Genomic DNA, 15,044 nt, shown 5'->3' with positions numbered 1-15,044 from the left:
CAAAAATAAATAATCATAAAGAAGGAGAGAAGCTGGAAAGAAAAAGTTAATCAATTGGAAAGTTTAAGGTCAATATGGAGGTAGTTGAAATCTTCTTTCACCTGGGAGGAGTTGAGTTCAAGGCCTTTCTACACAGCCATCTTGAACCGAAACTAGAATAGGGGCCCTCTGAATCCTATTTTGATTGGGGAAAGTTGGGGAAATCCAAGGTAAGACAATAAAAGCAAAGAATCTGTCAGTTTTGTGTACCTATCGACATAAACACCAGTACCTCCCCTGATTACAAGCGTGGCATGTACAGAAAAAGGCATAGAAAAGGCCTTCAGATTGGAAAAAGTAAAAATAAAAACTATCTCGATTCTTTTCTTTATTTAGTTTTCAATTTGTATTTTGGAAAGAGAGAATGAGCAGAGACGGGGAGAGAAAGAGACAGAGAGAAAGACAGAAAGAGAAGCTTAAGCAGGCTCCATGCTTAGCACAGAGCCCCACACGGGGCTCAATCCCCTGACCACGGGACCATAACCTGAGCTGCTGAGCCCAGCAGTCTGGTAGTCAACTGATGGAGCCATCAAGGTGCCCTGAAAACTGCCGCAACTCTTAAATCATGGGGTTATCAACATGAAACAAATTCTAAGGGGTATACATCAGTTTTCTAGAACTCAAACATAATTAAATAAGCCCCAGAATACACAGTCAATATATACAACTCAGTTTTATTTTTATACATAAGCAATGAACAATTAGAATATGAAATGCTTTTAATGAACCATGTAATATCACACCAAACATTGAAATACTTACATTTAAATCTAACTGCCATGCACAGGATCTGTATGCTAAAAGCCACAGAAGGCTGATTGGATCAACCAAGGAATATAAATAAATGGAGAGATATGCCATATCTACCCTTGGAAGCCTCGCTAGTAAGATGTCAATTATCAACTTGATGTAGAGATTCAACATAATCCCAGTCGAAATCCCAGGATTTTTTTGTGGATATCAGCAAGCTGATTCTAAAATGTGTGTGAAAAGACAAAGGAACTAGAAGAGCCAAACAGCTCTGAAAGATAACCAAGTTGGAGAACTCATGTTGCACAATTTTAAGACTCAGTATAATCCTCCCGTAATCAAGGCAGTGTGATATTGAAGAAGGATGGAGACACAGGTCAGAGATAGAACAGAGAATCCAGAAACTGTCCCCATACACAAGCATCTTCACCCAACTTCTGATAATGACATATAGCCAACCTAACAGAAAAAGGGATGTAGTCTTTCATCAAGTGTTACCGGAACAATTAAGTGTTCGTATGCAATAGTAATCAATGAACTAAGTAATTAATTGTTTAATTGATCGGTTCATTGATTAATTAAGAGAAGCCTTGACCTAAATTCATAACTTATAAAAAAATTCACTCAAATGGATCATAGACGTAAGTGTAAAGTACAAAATTATAAAACTTTCATAAGAAAGGAGTGCTGTTGGTGTTTTGAATCATTCAATCAATACTTTTGGAGCATTTAGAGTGAGACAACACAGTCTACACCCTGAGGATCCACTAGTGAACAAAGGGAGCAAGAATCACTGGGATCTTGGTGATTAATAGTCCAGTGGGGGAGACTGACAAAGATTATAGAAATAGAAACTATGGTAGAGAATAATGAATGGGGAAAAAAAGGAAATACATCTTGGAGAGGATACAAGAATTGGGGGAGGGGGTGTGAAATACTAGACAGGGTGAAATACTAGACACAGAGCGTCCTGCTAAAGAAGGTGTCAGTTGAATAAATATCTCAAGGAAAGGAGAGAACAACCTGCTGACAGGAAGGTGATCAAGGCAGAAGAACCCATGAATTCCCCAAGGCAGGAGTGTGAACGTGTATACTGATGGGAAGCAAGGAGGCCAGTATAGACAGAGAAACGAGGATGAGAAAAAGGAGGAATAAAGAGGTGGAGGTTGTGGGTCAAGGAGGAGAAAAAGAGGATGAGGGAGAGAAGGATGTAAAGACTGCCAGCAATAGACAAGGTGAAGCCAAATCTGGTCATACCTGTTCCGCCGCCTCACATTACCCGCTGCAGTTCTTTTTATTTTTTAATTGACATTTACTAAACTGTGTCTAGACCATGAAAAGCTAATTCTACTTGTAGCAACTAATTGAAGCAAGAAAATGGAACACGCTAAATGATCAGTAGCAGTGTTTAAATAGGTTATGGCATGCCATGTGGCCTTTAAAATTCATAGCCCTGCAGAACATTTATGACCTAGCGAAATGCTCGTATCACTAGATGACCAGAAATGGGATTCACAGCTACATAGCTAATTTTGGTTAATGCATGTACATATACCTCTTCCCTGGCGATCATACCACACTGTTAGAGGTGCTTACCTCCAGGGGCACCTGAATGGCTCAGTCGGTTAAGCATCTGGCTCTAGATTCCAGCTCCGTTATGATTCCACAGTGTGTGGGACCAAGCTGCATATTAGACTCTGCACTGACAGCGTGGAGCCTGCTTATGATTCTATCTCTGTCTCTCCTCCCATCGCTCACTCTTGCTCATCTCTCTCTCATTCTCTCTCTCTGCCAAAAATACATAAACATAAAAAAGGTGTTTAGATATGCTTCTCTCCAGGTGTTTGACTTATGACCATTTTTCTTTCTTTTTTCTTTTTAATTTTTTAACTTTTCTGCAATAAACTTTAAGACTACCATAATCATAAAATAACGTTTGAAATAAATGATTCAGTCTAGTATCATTTAAATAAATAAAGTGTTTCAATTCATAAATTTATTAGGTACATTCAACATATCAAGGATAGTTTCAAATAGTCCAGTGTTAACGTTGCTAAGGTCTAGATTACAATGGGAGTCTAGGGATATTTGGGTAGCTGAGTCAGCTGAGTGTCCAACCTCTGCTCAGGTCATGATCTCACAATCTGTGAATACAAGCACCACACCAGACTCAGTGCTATCAGCATAAAACTCACTTTGGATCATCTGTCCCCTCTGTTTGCCCGTTCTCTCTTTGTGCTCTCTCTGTCTCAAAATCAACATTAGTTTTTTTTATTTTTTATTGTTTTAATTTTTTTAATGTTGATCTATATTTAAGAGAGAGAGAAAGTGTAAAAGCTGGGCCAGAGAGAGAGAGAGAGAGAGAGAGAATCCAAATCCGATTCCGGGCTCAAACTGACAGACTGTGAGATCATGACCTGACCTGAAGTCAGATGCTTGACCAATTGAGCCACACAGGAGTCCATAAAAACTGTGAGTTTATAAGATACTACATTTGTTTGGAAATCATAGGGGCGCCTGGGTGGCGCAGTCGGTTAAGCGTCCGACTTCAGCCAGGTCACGATCTCGCGGTCCGTGAGTTCGAGCCCCGCGTCAGGCTCTGGGCTGATGGCTCAGAGCCTGGAGCCTGTTTCCGATTCTGTGTCTCCCTCTCTCTCTGCCCCTTCCCCCATTCATGCTCTGTCTCTCTCTGTCCCAAAAATAAATACACGTTGAAAAAAAATCATATAATTGGCTTTACGCAATATGCTATTGGCTTTAGGAAAGACTTTAGTGAACAGAATCATCACCCCACTTACTCTAATAAATATATTAACTTCCAAAATATCATCTTCAGTGGGTCTGCTCCAGGACCACATCATATTAAACACGAACAAACAAGCAAGCAAGCAAACAAACAGACAGACAAAGAAACAAACAAAACAAGAACTAGTAGCAAATCATGACGCATAATGATCCATCCCACTGTCAAATTCTGTTACTATTTTTTTGGCCAAAGAGCTTATTTCAAAGGATTCTATTGTTTTTAATACAGATGAACTTCTGCAATTAGTTCAGCATATAGGTTTGAGGACATACTGAAAATGTAAAGGAAATACAGAATTTTATATTGTATAACCTTAGGCCTCTAACTTCCATGAAACTCCAAAAGGAGGACATTACCAGCACCATGAATTCTCTCCCTGTGATCACTCCCCATTCCTGCTCCATCTACCTTTCCAAACGTAATCCATATCCTGACTTTGAGCAACAGAGATTAAATTAGTCCATGTTTGAATTTTATAAAAATATAATGGAATAATATGCATTTCTTTAGATCTGGCTTCTTCCGTTCAACATTATAAGGCTCATCGATGTTGTTTTGCATAGGTGTAACTCAGGGATTGGTACTTCCACATTGTATTCCCTTACATGATTATTTAACAATTTGCTTATCCATTCCACTGTTGATTCACGTTTGGAATGTATGTTTCCATACTGTACTTATTATACGGAAGGCTGCTATGAACATTTCCCTTTTACTGTGCTCAGCATGAAGCGTATCTACTACAGCGTGTTAATGTTTAGTTAGCTGCCTTAGCCTTAAACCCTGGCTGTACATCAGAATCACCCTGATGTCTGGATGGCAGTTCCACAGATCATGCTAATTTGAGCTTGTTTTAAGAACCACTAGGGTAGTTGTTGAAATCCCCAGACAAAAGGAGGAGATGAATCCAGTTTAAGGAATTCTCAATGGGTTCCTCTTTCAGGACACTAAAATGCAATGTAAAAATTATTTTGTGGCCATATTGACATCACCTTTCTCCTCCTCCCCCTTCTTCTTCTTCTTCTTCTTCTTCTTCTTCTTCTTCTTCTTCTTCTTCTTCTTCTTCTTCTTCTTCTTCCCTCCTCCTCCTCCTCCCCTTTCTTCTTCTTCTTCTTCTTCTTCTTCTTCTTCTTCTTCTTCTTCTTCTTCTTCTTCTTCTTCTTCTTCTTCTTCCTCTTTTTTCATAAAGTTCCTACACAAAAAGACTACCTATAGGCTTTAAGATGCTCTGCATAGCTTCCATAACATCTTGAAAATTCCCCAAATTCTCAAAGGAAACGTCTTTAGACATTTTTTAAATATATGTGTTCCATGATACGGCACACTTGAGTGGGAGATTAGGGTATCAAATATCTAGACATACCCTAGTTTGGTATCCCAGCTCCATAAATACTGAGACTGGAAAAGGCAAGAGTTAATTTTCCATGGTCCAGATAAAGACAGAATTAAATGAGATCTCCTTAGTAGTAACTGTTACAACTGAAAATTTAGTTGGTGGTCTTTAATTTTCTAGTTTCCTGAAACTGCTTTTTGGATTCATGCCCAGAATCTGTCTTGATGAATATATGTCAGAGAATGAAAGCCAAAAACGAACAATGTGACCCTAGAAAGTACTGCAACAGTTAACATTGAGGTATCACAAAACTCTGAAAACACGTTCTTCAAGTTGAGTCTCCAATATGCACTGAGAGGTAGGAGAAAATGGAGGTCATAATATAACTCTTTTGTGAAACGTGAATATATGTGCAGTAACTTATTATTTTTGTGAAGTTAGGTAATTGCCTCTGGTTTGTGATGTAACGTTGTTTCAAGGTTGCACTTGAATCCGAAAATTCCTTCAGCAGACTCCCCTCCCACCTGATTTGACGTTGACTCAACCACTTCACCAAGAAAGATTTCTAAACTTTGACCATGTTTGACTGTTTATAAAAGTTTCTGGAAGCATTGAAGACCTCATCTTTGCCTTCAAGAAACTTACAATATTTGAGGGTAGAAAAAACCCAAACAGCATACAAACACAGTAAGACTTCAAGGTCAAGTTTCATGTATCAGGAGAAGTCCACTGAGCTGAGTTGATCAGTAAAGGCATCTCAGAGGCATAGCACAAAGAATCTTAAAGGATGACCAAATTTCTAGCTGGCAGGCAGAAAGGAGAAGGACAAAGGAGACAAAAGCAAATGTGTGTGAAAAAAGGAGGGGCAGGCATTCCAAGAACAGTGAGAACAACCCTGTTGGAGTTTGAGGTTCTTCTACAACAGTGGCCATTAAGTATTTGTGATGATGACAAAGACTGGGTAGAAGATGAGGTACCTACGTAACCCATCAATTCCATAATCTTATGTCAGGAGGTCTTGTTGACAGCAAAGAATTGGAGACCATCAGTTAAAACCTCAAGATGGTAATAACGAAGCAATTTGGTAGAAACAAAACAACGGAAAGTTATAATTCTAAGCAAACTTCTGTAAGTGTGTGAATTAATACCCAATCAATAAGCAATTGAAATCCATGACCAACTTAAGACCCCTCTTGTGTTCCTCTGTTAATGGGGCATGGTCTTCAGTTGCTCAAGAGGGAAAGAGACTCCTTGTCAGTCGTCCCCTACTCAACGTCTTTCCTGTGATCCATTCAGCAGCAGGGGTTCTCAACTCCACCTCCAACGTATGCCAAGCCAGCTAGTTTCTCACCACCTTCTGCCTACTCTCCGTTTTCGTTCTTAGCCTCATGCTGCCTTTCCCTTCCCACCAAAATCCCAGTTCATTCTTTTCACTGCATCAGGAATGCAATCCAAAAATCCTGAATCTGAGCAGTTCATTCCTCTGCTTAAAACAACCCTCTAATCTCCACTGTACTCAAAATGACACATAGAATCTGTAACGTGACCACCAGATGTTGGCAGTCCTGCCTCGTCACCCCTCTAATGCCATCTTTCCTCATTCTCCTTTCATTAGGTGATTGGGACCGTCTCTTCTCCTGGTTTCTCAAATTAGGCCCACGTAGGTTCCGCTCAGGATGCATTTTGTGTTCACTAGTTTCCTTACTGTTCTTGCTACGGGTCCAAGTTTGAATAAAGGACTTTTCTCCCCAAGAAACCTTTGTTGGCCTATCCTCTAATCGAGATTTTGTCCGCCCTGTCATTCCTTCTCATAACATTTAGTCTTTTATTTAACAGCATTTGCCACAAGTTGTAATTACACATGTACCTTTTGTAGCTAAGGTTTGAAACATCCTGAATATATGGAGCGTGCATGTTTGATTATCACTGTGTACTTGAACCTAATAGCACCTGACACCTAAGGTGCTCAACATGCATATCCACAGTGCTGAAATAGGGGACTTTTAAGTATCTCCCGGTGTGCTGGACTGCAATATACATTCAAGTCTTCAATAATCTCTACCACCAAATTTAGTATTCATATACAAAAAAGGGAAGGGTCACCTCCTCAAGAATAGGAAAAACAGTTTGCCTTGTTGATAGCTTCTATGGTGTAGCTTACATTTTGACCTACGAAAGACCCCACCCTGGAGATACAGTTTGCATGGATGTAGTGACAACTATGTGGAAATCAAAACAAAATAGAGTGTTTATTGAGTGTAATGTTCCAGATTTTTTCCACACATTTTACAGCATTACCAATAATCTCATAACCATACTGAACATATGCGGTATACTTCCCCTTTACAAATTGGAAAAGCAAACTCTGAGGTATCATTTGCCTATAATCTAAGATCTGGCTGGTCAAAGAAATTCATGGGGCCAGGTAATTTAAAAAATCCACAATTTTGTCCAAGGTAACCTCTGGGAAATCAGAAAATGAGCGGCTTTCATAAGTGCAGCTGCCCAGAGCCTTTTGGTGGAGCCGTTGGTGTGGAGCCCGGGGTTTGGCGCCATCACATCTCCAGGATGTGATCTCCAGGTTACCAGGAGAAACCCCCATTGTTGGGAAGGGCAAGAACATCCATCCATGGCAACTTAAGGTGTTTTAACCCCTGTCAAGATAGTGCAAACCTCCACTTTGGCTTTCAAAGATGACATGAGACTGAACGAGGAAAACCCAAAAGACTCCATGAAAACGCTGGCAGATCGGATACATGAATTGACCAAACTCACAGGATACAAAATCAGTGTAAAGAAACTGGTTGCATTTCTATACACCAATAAGGATGCAACAGAAAGAGAAGTCAAGTTATCAATGCCAATTACAATTTCACCAAGAACCATAAAATACCTAGCAAGAAACCTAACCAAAGATGGAAAAGATCTGTACGGTGAAAAGTATAGAAAATGTATGAAGCGAAATGATGAAGACACAACAAAATCAGAAAAAACAAACAAACAAACACACACACACACACACACACACACACACACACACACACACAAACAATCCATGCCTATAGAGTGGAAGAATGAATAGTGTTAAAATGTCAATACTACCCAAAGCAATCTACACATTTAATGCAATACCAATCAAAATTGTACCAACATTCTTCTCCAGACTGGAGCAAGCAATCTGAAAAGTGGCACGGAACAACCAAAGAACTTGAGTACTCAAACTTATGTTGAAAAAAGAAAGCCAAAGTGGGAGGCAGCCCAGACTTCCCCTTTTCTATGAAGCTGTAATCATCAAGATAGTATGACATTGGCACAGAAACAGGCACATTAAACAATGAAACAGAGTAGAGAACCCAGAAGGGGCCCCACAAATGTATGGTGAACTAATCTTTGACAAAGATGGAAAGAGTATCCAATGGATAGAAGACAGTCTCTTGACAAGTGGTGCTGGGAGAACGGAACAGCAACATGATGAAGAATCATCTAGATGACTCTGTTACAACGTGCACAAAAATAAATGCAAAATGGATGAAAGACTTAAATGTAGACAGGAAACCATCAAAACACTAGAGGAGAAAAGAGGAAAAAAACCCATTTCTTCCTTGAATGTCTCAAAAGACAAGGGAATGAGAAGCTAAAATGAATTATCAGGACCTGGTCAAGATAAAAATCTTCTGCACTGCAAAGGTAACAATCAGCCAAATTAAAAGTCAACCGATGGAAGGAGTGAAGATATTTGCGAATGCCATATTGGAAAAGGGTTAGTATACAAAATGTATCAAGAACTTACCCAAGTCACACCTGGAAAATGTAATACAGTGAAAAAATGGGCAGAAGACATGAATAGACACTTTTCCAAAGGAGACATCCAGATGGCCCACAGACACATGAAAAGATGCTCAACATCACTCTTCATCAGGAAAATACAAATCAAAGCCACACTGAGATACCACCTCACACTAGTCAGTGTGGCTAAAATGAACAACTCAGGAAACCACAGATGCTGGCAAACATATGAAGAAAGAGTAACTCTCTCTCACTGTTGGTGGGAAAGGAAACTGGTGCACCACTGTAAGCATGAAACCTACGGACATCACAATGACTCTGAACGCATATCTTTCCCTAATAACACTGAATTTCAAAGGAAAAATGCTCCAACCAAGCAACATAGCGTATCAGAATGGAGGGGAAAAACAAAAACAAAAACCAAAACAAGACCCATCTCTTTGCTGTCTACCAGAGACTGATTTTAGACATGAGGACACCTTCAGATTGAAAGGGAGGGGATGGAGAACTATCTATCATGCTACTGGAGGTCAAAAGAAACCTGGAGTAGCCAACTTATACCATACAAAGTAGAGTTTAAATTAAAGGCTGTACCAAGAGATGATGAAGAGCTTTCTATATTAATTTCAGGGTCTCTCCATCAGGAAGAGCTAAACATTTTAAATGTCTACACACCAAATTTGGAGACACACAAATATAAAAAACAATTAATTATAAACATACAGAACTTGTTGAAAAGAATGTGGTAATTGCAGAGACATTAAATTAACCATAGAAAAAAGGATGCAAAATCTCCAAAAGCATGGAGGTTAAGAAACATCCCACTAACGAATAAATGGGTCAACCAGGCAATTTGAGAAGAAATTAAAAGATATAAGGAAAAAAATGAAAATGAAATACAACAATGCAAACCCTACGGGATGCAGCAAGGGCTGTCCTGACAGGGAACAACAAAACAAAACAAAACAAAACAAAACAAAACAAAACAAAACAACATCAGCGACAACAACAAACATTGCTATCCAGGCCTATCTCAAGAAACAAGAAAAATCCCCAATACAAAATCTAGCAGCACACCTAAAGGAACTAGAAGCAGAACAGCAAGGCACCCCAAACCGAGAAGAAGGAGAGAAATACTAAAGATCAGAGCAGAAATAAACAATATGGAGTCTAAAGGAAAACAGTAGAACACATCAATGAAACCAAGAGTTGTGTTTTTGAGAAAATACACAAAAGTGATAAACGTCTACCCTGGCTTCTCAAAAAGAAAAGATAGGGGACCCAAATAGGTAAAATCACGAGTTAAAAATGGAATTATTACAACGAATCCCTCAGAAAGTCAAGCAATCATCAGGAAACACTGTAAAATCTTCTACGCCAACAAACCTGACAACCTGGAAGAAATGGACAAATGCCTCCATACCCACACACTTCCAAAACTCAAACGGGAAGAAATAGAAAATGTGAACGCACCCATACCTAGTGAGGAAATTGAATCAGTTATCAAAAATTTCCCAATATATAAGAGTCCTGGACCAGGTGGCTTCCCTGGCGAATTCTAGCAGACATTTAAAGCAGAGATAATAGCTATCCTTCCCAAGCTGTTCCAAAAAATGGAAATGGAAGGAAAACTTCCAGACTCATTTTATGAAGCCAACATTACTTTGATTCCCAAGCCAGACAGAGACACAGAGAAAAAGGAGAATTACAGGCCAATATCCCTGATGAATAGGGGTGCAAAAATTCTCAACAAGATACTAGCAAATCACATTCAATAGCATATAGAAAGTATTCAACACGACCACGCGGGATTCATTCCTGGCCTGCAGGGCTAGTGCAATATTCACAAATCAATCAATGTGCTACATCACATTAATAAAAGAAAAGATAAGAACCATAGTACACTGTCAATAGCTGCAGAAAAAGTATTTGAGAAAATACAGCGTCCTTACTTAATACGAACCCTCAAGAAAGTTGGGATAGAAGGAACATACTTTAAACATCATAAAAGCCATTTATGAGAAGCCCACAGTAAATATCGTCCTCAATAGGGAAAAACGGAGACCATTCCCCCTGAGATCAGGAACAAGACAGAGATGTCTAATATCACCCCCATTGTTGAACATAGTGTTGGAAGTCTTAGCATCAGTAATCAGACAGTAAATGGAATTAAAGGTGCCATCATTTGCAACGATGAATTCAAACTTCCACATTTTGCAGATGACATGACACTATACGTGGAAAATCCGGCAGACTCCACCAAAAGTCCTCTAGCACTGATACATGAATTTAGCAATGTTGCAGGGTACAAAATCAATGTACAGAAATTGGTTGCATTTTATACACCAATAATGAAGCAACAGAGAGAGAAATAAAGAAACGGATCCAATTTACAATGCACCAAGAGTCAAAAAATACCTAGGAATAAACCTAACCAAAGATGTAAAAGATCTGTATGCTGAAAACTATAGAAAGCTTGTGAAGGACATTGAAGAAGATACAGAGAAAGCAAAAAACATCCCACGCTCGTGGATTGGAAGAACAAATATTGACGACATGTCAATACGACCCAACGCAGTCCTCATATTATATGCAGCCCCAATCACATTGCACCAGCATTCTTCTCCAAGCTGGAACAAGCAATCATAAAATGTGTATGGAAACACAAAAGACCCTGAATAGCCAAAGTAATACTGAAGAAGAAAACCAAAGTGAGAGGCACCACAATGCCAGACTTTAGCCACTACCGCAAAGCTATAACCATCAAGACAGCATGGTATTGGCACAGAAACAAATACATAGACTTAATGGCATAGAATAGAGACCCCAGAACTGGACCCATATACGTATGGCCAACTAATCTTTGACAGAGCAGGAAAGAATATTCAATGGAAAAAAAGACAGTCTCTTTAACAAATGGTACTGAGAGAGTGGACAGCAACATGCAGAAGAATGAAATTAGACCAATTTCTTACACTGCTCACAAAAATAAACTCACAATGGATGAAGGACGTGAATGTGAGACAGGAAACCATCAAACCCTTGAGGAGAAAGCAGGAAAAATCGTCTCTGACCTCAGCGTCAGCAAGTTCTTAGTTGACACATCTCCAAAGGCAAGGGAACTAAAAGCAAAATTGAATCATCGGGACATCCTTGAAACAAAAATCTTCTCCACAGTGAAGGAAACAATCAACAAAACTAAAAGGCAACTGACCGAATGGGAAAAGATGTGTGCAAAAGTCATACTGAATAATTGGCTACTATCCAAAACCTATAAAAAGAACTCACCAACTCCACACCCGGGAAACAAAGAATCCAGGGAAGAAACGGGCAGAAGACTTGAACAGACACTGTTCTAAAAAAGACATCCAGATTGTCAAGAGACACATGAAAAGATGCTCAACAGCACTCCTCGTCGGGGAAATCCAAATCCAAACCGCACTGAGATACCACCTCATGCCAGTCAGAGTGGCATCAATGAGCAAATTAGAAGACTATAGATGCTGGTTGGGATGTGGAGAAACAGGAACCCTCTTGCACTGTTGGTGGGAATGCAACCTGGTGCAGCCGCTCTGGAAAACAGTGTGGAGGTTGCTGAAATCATTAAAAATAGATCTACCCGAAGACCCAGCAATAGCACTGCTAGGAATTTACCCAAGGGGTACAGGAGTGCTGAGACATAGGGGCACATGTACCCCAATGTTTATAGCACTACTTTCAACAACAGCCAAACTATGGCAAGAGCCTAGCTGTCCAGCAACTGACAAGCGGATAAAGAAGTTGTGGTTTATGTATATACAATGGAATACTACTTGGCCATGAGAAAGAATGAAACCTGGCCATTTGTGGCAACGTGGATGGAAATGGGGGGGTATGATGCTACGTGAAATAAGTCAGGCAGAGAAAGACAGATACCATATGTTTTCATCCATGTGTGGATCCTGAGAAACTTAGCAGAAGACCATGGGCGAGGTGATGGGGGGGAAAAGTTATAGAGAGGGAGGGAGGCAAACCATAAGAGACTCTTCAATACTGATAACAGACTGAGGGTTGACGTGGGGTTGGGGAGAGGGGAAAGTGGGTGACGGGCATTGAGGAGGGCCCCTGTTGGGATAAACACTGGGTGTTGCGTGGAAACCAATTGGAAAATAAATTACATTTAATGAAAAAGGAAATCCAGGGGTTGCTCTTACTGAATATGAGGATAGCTTTCCATTTTCAGCACTTTATGAGCGTGAGGTAGTAGTAGCTTAAGCTGCGTAGATGAAACTTTTGTTTGTGTGTTTAAGAGAAGGAGTTGAATAAAGACAGAGGCCTGTCACATGTATCACGTTGACCTTGGCAAGTTTCTCTTCTGCTTGTTACCATGACTTACCACTTTTAGTGATTCACATAGTTTGGAGTCATCCTTTCATGCGGAAGTGGATTTCAATTGATCATGGTAGGTGGTCCTTGTAGTATTTTGTGAATGAATTGTGTATGTGGTGATGACGGATGGACTATGCTGGTTGCTTTCAAAAGCACTTACACGGACGGTGTAACACGTTTTCTACCCTTGGAATCCCATACGGTCTCTTACTACCTTGTCTATGACTTACCTGAAATATCATGAATTGGTAGGTAGTGAATAGGTTTTAGTGGCACTGAATGCCCTACTGGCCACTCACACAAAATTCGTTGACGCTTTGCTCTTAAGCACACAACGACTCAGTCTTCCCTAAGCTGCATGAAAGTGCGCATGGATACTAACTAGGCCAACTGTTTGCTGCTGCTGTGAAGAACAGCTTCGTGAACTGTGAGCTGTAGCAACACACGTATGGAACCCTAAGCAAGGCACAGTATATCGGTGTTCTTTGAAAGGGTAGAGTAGTTATTTCAATTTGGCTTTCAGTGCGTTGCATGACAAGGCACTTAATTAGCTAAAACCCTCTTAGAGTCATGTTTGATTGCAAGTTGTGTGTACTCTCCACCGCTAAGTGTCATTTCATGTTAGATGGAATTAATGGAGGCTGAAGCACCCGTGCATTCACCTCTAGGACAACACTCTTGAACTCGTGAAGAATTATGGGCCTTCTCAGGTAAGATTGCGTGCAGGTCTTTCTCAAGGGCATAATCTGAAACACAGCCAAACCTAAGGCAGCTTTGGGCAGCCCACCGTGATAAGATATGCAGACATTGTGACCTCACAAAGCGCCTGGTCTCCTAGCAACTGCGGTGTAACGCTCACAGCCTGCCTCCTGATTTGGCTTCATGGTAGGAAATTCATTAGGGTCCTGAGGCGGCCGCGAGACCTGGCAAGCGCAGCGGCCCCTAGCGGCCTCACATCCGGAGCAGCATGAAGAGGCGGAGGCGCTGGCCCAGGGCGGCCTTGGCCCCAGCAGCCATAGGAGGAGCCTCTAGCGCTGCAGGAGTGGCCATGCGGAGGCAGCAGTCCCCGAGGCCCGCCTCCAGACGCGCCCGCCAGCTGCCAGGCGGAGGCGCCACGGAGCCCGGACGGTGGCGGTCGGCCAGAGGAAGGTGCCGCCCCCGCCGCCACCGTCCCGGGAGGACAGCAGCTCCCGTAAGCACGCGGCACCCGGGCCGTGCTCCAGGGGCCGCACCCTGGAGGAGAGTGGAAGGGCGGCCACCCCGACGTTGACCACCTTCCCCACCATCCGCGTAGTAGGCGACGTGTGGGTCGAGAGCAGCCTGCCAGAAGCGCTACGCCAGGCGCGCCAAGTCCTGGGAGTGAACCTGGAACCCGTGGTGAGACTCCGCCGCTTCCCAGTGCCTGGGCGTGAGATGCGGGCCACCGCCGCGCGACTTCTCAGCCCCGGGACGGGTTGTGCCTGGAGGGATGAACTAGGGACAGCCGGGACCGCGTCTCCTAGTGCACTTTACAGGAGAAGAAGCACCAGACGGTCCCGGCCAGCGCCCCCGGGATGCGGCGCCGCCTTCTGGGACTCCGGGGCAGCTGTGCCCTCTGCTGCCTCCCAGCACCAGGTCTGTGGAGGGAGGAGACCCCTGGACCGCAAGGGAGGTCCCCTTTCTTCCTAACCCCAGATTGAGATGTCTCCAGGACTGTAGGGGCAGATCCATGTTCTCTCTTGTTCCCTCATTGGTCTGAAGTCTTCAGAAGAAGCTATTCCACCCCCACCCACTCCAAAGGAAGTTGGTTCCATGCTTGTGTAATAAAGCTAGAATTTCCTTGCTGTTCACCCACCTCTGGCTCCTCCCGCCTCATTTTCTTTCTTTCTCTCCTTTTTTGACTGCCACTCTTTCTGGACGAAAGATTGAATATGTGTGGAAAGTTGTTGCAATAGTTGGTATTCTCAATACCAATGGCAATAG

The 15,044-nt window shown here is 41.8% G+C and overlaps 1 pseudogene; it reads left to right on the top strand.

Annotated features, from left to right (window-relative positions):
* Nucleotides 1–14,049: 14,049 nt before the first annotated feature.
* LOC131503574 (coiled-coil domain-containing protein 71L-like) lies at nt 14,050–14,824 on the top strand (annotated as a pseudogene).
* The last annotated feature ends 220 nt before the right edge of the window (nt 14,825–15,044 follow it).

The sequence above is a fragment of the Neofelis nebulosa genome (genome assembly GCF_028018385.1).
Source record: "Neofelis nebulosa isolate mNeoNeb1 chromosome Y unlocalized genomic scaffold, mNeoNeb1.pri SUPER_Y_unloc_1, whole genome shotgun sequence".
Taxonomy (NCBI): Eukaryota; Metazoa; Chordata; class Mammalia; order Carnivora; family Felidae; genus Neofelis; species Neofelis nebulosa.
The sequence above is the reverse complement of the archived record's forward strand: the minus strand, read 5'-3'. Positions and strand labels throughout refer to the sequence as shown.